The sequence below is a fragment of the Erythrolamprus reginae genome, chromosome 3 (assembly GCF_031021105.1).
Source record: "Erythrolamprus reginae isolate rEryReg1 chromosome 3, rEryReg1.hap1, whole genome shotgun sequence".
Classification (NCBI taxonomy): Eukaryota; Metazoa; Chordata; class Lepidosauria; order Squamata; family Dipsadidae; genus Erythrolamprus; species Erythrolamprus reginae.
In genome coordinates, this window is record NC_091952.1 from 163,136,499 (window position 1) to 163,142,223 (window position 5,725).

Here is a 5,725-nt window from a genome sequence, read left to right on the forward strand (position 1 = left end):
ATAATATTGGCATAAACAACAAAGAAGATGACAACAGTACATTTTTATCAATCAATATCTGTTTACAATTTTTTAAAAAGTTATGCTGATCTCTTGTTTTGGACCAATGCTACAGTTGATGGGAATTAAGTAATTTTCATTAGGTCATATTTTTACAGGGGAAATATGGCATTAAATGTGTCTGTATGGTTTCTTTTGAAGAAATACAGAGTTATGCTGCCTTCAACAGGGAGAGGAAGAGGGAGAGGAAGGGAGGGAGAGAAAGAGAGAGAGAGAGAGAAAGAGAAAGAGGGGGGGAATGAGAATATAACACCCTTAGTAATATTTTTTTAAGAGAAACAATCCCAATTTCCCATTTATGGAGAAAAACTCCAGAACTGAAAATTGTTGAGTGTTTTGATATTTGAGAAGCTAAGATAATTGCTCACATTCAGATGTTTCCCACATCACATTGTGTATATATTGTAGTCAAAATATTTGCCTGCATGCTTTTACAAAGTGCTAATTTCTATGTTAGAATAGGGTGGGAGTTTGGATAACATCAGTGATGTTATAAAAACAATAAACATGCCCAAATAAGTTTAAAGTAGAAGTTGTGAAATATTGAGAATATATCCAAACTGGTACATCACTGGGTTCTTTAATAAACATGATTTGTAAGGAGTGTATCTTCCCGCACAACCTTTTAAATCCAGTTTTTTTCCTTTCTTTTTCATGTTAACGGATATAAGAAAGGGTGTTCTATGATACTTTCAAACCTTGTTTTTTAGAATTAAATTTCTTTTTTTAGATGGGTATTATTTGAGTATTGGTACTATTGATAATATCTCGCTATTAAATATGAACACATTCTATTTGTTAGCCACCTTTTCAGCATACAATGCTTTTCAGAATATTCAGCAGGCTAGGAGAAAATAGTACCAAATAATTTCTTTAATTTTCATTGCATTTGTTTAATTCTAGAAAGCAGTGTTTCAAAGTAGAAAAGAATGCCCTATCATTTGTACATCTAGATCTAAATTGATTGATCAATTGATTGATTGATAGATCTAGATCTATAATGTTGATTAAGAGAATATGAATTACCAGTATCCTTTCTTAAGAAGTGTCCCTTTTGTATTGATTTGGCAGCAACATTTCACTTCTTTCTATTATTAGAGGAAGATAATTGTGCTATATCTGCATAGTACAGATCCTTTATAATGTTGAATAATATTGGACAATTTTCACTTCTCGCCAGAGTGATGAGAAAGTTTTCACAATCTTTGACTATGGTCCCAAAGCTGCATATTCTGATGCAGTTCATCACAACCACTTGATGTAGTGCTGCAAAGAAACCTGGAAGAATTCAATAATGTTCCTAGGTCCACAGAATGCTAAATAGAAAGTATGGGCAATTTTGAAGATTTAGGGTTGAAAGTAACAAATAACTATACAGTGATACCTCGTCTTACAAACCCCTTGTCATACAAACTTTTTGAGATACAAACCCGGGGTTTAAGATTTTTTTGCCTCTTCTTCCAAACTATTTTCACCTTACAAACCCAAGCCGCCACCACTGGGATGCCCCGCCTCCGGACTTCTGTTGCCAGCAAAGTGCCCATTTTTGCACTGCTGGGATTCCCCTGCAGCATCGCAAAAACACGGATGTCCGGAGGTGGGGTTTCCCATGTAGGAGAGCCTCAGGGGAATCCCAGCAGTGCAAAAACAGGTGCTTCGGCTAGCAAAAGGGGTGAGTTTTGGGCTTGCACACATTAATCGCTTTTCCATTGATTCCTATGAGAAACGTTGTTTCGTCTTACAAACTTTTCACCTTACAAACCTCGTCCCGGAACCAATTAAGTTTGTAAGACGAGGTATCACTGTATTTTATTCCACCATGTCTATATTCCTGCATTAAATTAGTTGACCAGCTATTTGAATCATCATCTTCTTCTTCTCCTTATCCTCCTCTTCCTCCTTCTTCTCCTCCTCATCCCCCTTCACTGCCACTTCTCTCTCTCTCTCTCTCTCTCTCACACACACATCTTTAATACCAAATACTGTATAATAAAAATCATAAAACTGGAGGAGACCATTAAATTCATGCTAATTGCAAGGAGAACCTATTAAAGCATTTTTCAACAGATGACCATCTAAGCTTCTGCATAAAGACATTCAGTAACTGGGAGACCACTCTCTCTCTCTCTAGATGATTGGTCCTAATATTAAATGAAAGTGGGATACAATGGAATTATGAGTAAAATGGGAAAATATTCCAGAGACTGGAAAAGAACAGATTTATCAAAACCTACTATAAAGTGTCAGAGAGTAATTACCTTTCTGCTCTGTAAATTCTGGATTTTGTCATTCCTAGATAAAAATGGTTTCAGCTAAGCACTTATGAATTCCACTTAATACAAATATCAAAGTAGTTAAGATATCAATAATAAATTATTAAAATACAGCTTAAACATACTGTTCCAATATGTGAACAGAAACCAGTTTGATAAATGGTTTCAGTTTACATAGTGGAACTGTATATAAAAGCTTTGTTTTCTCCACGGTGGCTTCCTCTCTCTGGAACATCCAGAGATTAGAACAGCCCCCACTCTAGTACTCTTCTAGAAGGCACTAAAGGCACTAAAGACTGGTTCTGACAGCAGGCCTAGAAAATCCAGAGCAGGAGGGAGCACATTAAATGGCTCGTGTGATCTGCTGGGGCTAAGGCAGGAGATGGGTGGTGGCTGGTTATTTTTATTATATTATTCTATATTAATTTATTTTATTCTTTTTATTAGTTTTATTGTTTTAAATTTGGTTTTATATTTTGTAACGCCTTGAGTCACCAAGGACAAATAGGTGGCTATATAAATCTAATAAATACAATTTACTACTGTTTTGTTAATATTATTTTGATAATTTATTTACTTACTTTGATATTTGTATTAATGTGCCTTTGGAACAATGGAAAAAAAATATTCATTCAGATTTATTTGTCCAGGAAAGATACTAAGAGTTGTATTCAAGATTCTTCAAGATTGTCTGATTTTATAACATATTTTGTTGATTGCTATTTGATTTTGATGAAAGAATGGCTATTGTTATGAAATACATGTGAGACTTGAAAAATTAGAATATCGTGCAAAAGTTCATTTATTTCAGTAATGCAACTTAAAAGGTGAAATGTAATATATGAGACTCAATAAATGCAATAAATGATTTGTCATAATTGTGATGATTGTGAGGTACAGCTCATGAGAACCCCAAATCCACCATCTCAGAAAATTAATCAATCAATAAAACAAGTATTGTACATAGAACAATATCGGACCTCTGAAAAATATAATCATATATATGTACTCAGTACTTGGTTTGGGCCCCTTTTGCAGCAATTACTGCCTCAATGCAGTGTGGCATGGAAGCTATCAACCTGTGGCACTGCTGAGATTTTATGGAAGACAAGAATACTTCAATAGCGGTCTTCAATTCTTCTGCATTGTTCATGTCTCTCATCTTTCTCTTGGCAATTCTCCAATTCTTTAGGGTTCAGGTCAGGTGAGTTTGCTGGCCAATCAAGCACAGTAATCCCACGGTCATTGAAACAGGTCTTGATGCTTTCGGAAGTGTGGGCAGGTGCCAAGTCCTGCTGGAAAATGAAGTCAGTATCCGCATAAAGGTCATCGGCAGAAGAAAGCATGAAGTGCTCCAAAATGTCCTGGTACATAGCTGTATTGACCCTGGACTTAATGAGGCAGAGTGGGCCAACACCAGCAGATGACATAGCTCCCCAAATCAACACAGACTGTGAAAATTTCACACTAAACTTCAAGCATCTTTCAGTGTGTGCCTCTCCATTCTTCCTCCATACTCTGGGTCCTTAATTTCCAAATGAGATAGAAATGTTTTCACCACCTGTGTTGATTTGGGGAGCCATAGAGAATTTAAGGTAAAATAAATAGAACAAATGTCTGCAGAGGGATTTATTTTTCAATGCTTTTTATATGCACAACTAAACTAAAAAGCTACCAAGTATAGAATGACATGTAACAAAATTTGAAAGGGAAGTTCACAAATGATGAACAAGTAATTGCTAAAAAGCATAAATTATTGTTGACAGTTGAAATGGAACATTTCAAAGTTCCATTTCAACAAGTTCAATAGGCCTATTTTAAAATAGGCTAAGATTTTTGTTTACAACGTATAGATGGGGAAAAGTGTGGTTAAAAGAATTGAAACTCCCATTATAATGTGAATTCTCTTGAAATTAAATATTTTAATATTAATATTTAAAATTGACTTTTTTTTAAAAAAAAATGTACCATTGGTGTATGTCATCAGAGAAAGTTTATCAAATGCATAATGTTACCTGTAATTGTTGTTGGAAATGAGAAGACTACACAGAGATATCTTACCATGCATGGGGGACTTATGAAAAAATACTGGAAACAAATCCATTCAATGATGCAAGAATTTCAAAAAATAATATTCAGTTAAAATCAGAACTTTTCTTTCTAAAACTTATAGATAGGCAACTAGACTTATGGAATATTGTTTCTATGTAAGGTAACTGCAGTGAGGCTATATATAATATGCACAAAGATATAAAAATAGAGAAAGACCCACAATAGAAGAATAGATTATAGATATGACAGAACTTGAAGAAAGGGCTACATTGACTTGTTTGATTAAGGAAGATGTAATAATTACTTTTATAAAAGAGTGGGAATCCTTTATGGCAAGAGTGTCAAATTCCCAGCCTGCAGGTCAGATGTGTCACGTGCTGGCCACACCATATCTAATTTAGTAAAAGGGTAAAAAATCCCGATATGCCATTTGGTGCCACCATGATGACATGAGTTTAACACTCCTGCTTTTATGGCTTTTCTGTTCGGTAGCATCAGTTGCCACAATGCAAATTTTTGTGAAAACCCTCACTGGCAAGACCATCATCCTTTAGGTGAAGCTGAGTGACACAATTGAAAATGTGAAGGCAAAAATTCAGGACAAGGAAGGTATTTCTCCTGATCAGCAGTGCTTGAATTCTGTGGGAAAGCAGGTAGAAGATGGACACACATACTCAGATTACAACATCCAGGAAGAGTCCATCCCCCACTTGGTGCTGCGTCTCTGTGGAGGAATCATTGAGCCTTTGGTCCACCAGCTGCTCCAGAAGTATAACTGTGACAAGATAATCGGCCACAAATACTGTGCTCGCTTGCAGCCCCATGCTGTGAATTGTCATTAGAATAAATATGGCTACACAATCAACCTGCCCCCAAAGAAGAAGGTCAAGTAAAGAGCATGGCAGGAACTGCCCTCATCACTTCTCCTAGTACCTGGATGTGGGTTCCTGCAACAATATGATTCATCTTCCCTCCTCTCACTGGAGGCCTTTTTTCCCCTGCAAGTTGAAATAGGAACCCTTGCTTATGGAGTTTAACTGCAAATGGAATAAATGGCGATCCCTGGATTTATTGTTTAATTCTATATTCTTTTTTCCCCTGTAGATTTGAACTTTGTAAACATTTCTTCAATAAACATTCTAGATAGATAGAGATAGAAATAGAGATAGAGATAGAGATAGAGATAGAGATAGAGATAGAGACAGAGATGATGATGATGATGATGATGATGATGATGATGATGATGATGATTATTATTATTATTATTATTATTATTATTATTATTATTATTATTATTATTATTATTATTATTATTTAGACTTGTATGCCACCCTTCTCCC

General features: G+C 35.4%; 1 pseudogene; it reads left to right on the plus strand.

Annotated features, from left to right (window-relative positions):
- The first annotated feature begins 4,891 nt into the window (after positions 1–4,891).
- Positions 4,892–5,278, plus strand: LOC139165848 (ubiquitin-ribosomal protein eL40 fusion protein-like; annotated as a pseudogene).
- Positions 5,279–5,725: the final 447 nt, after the last annotated feature.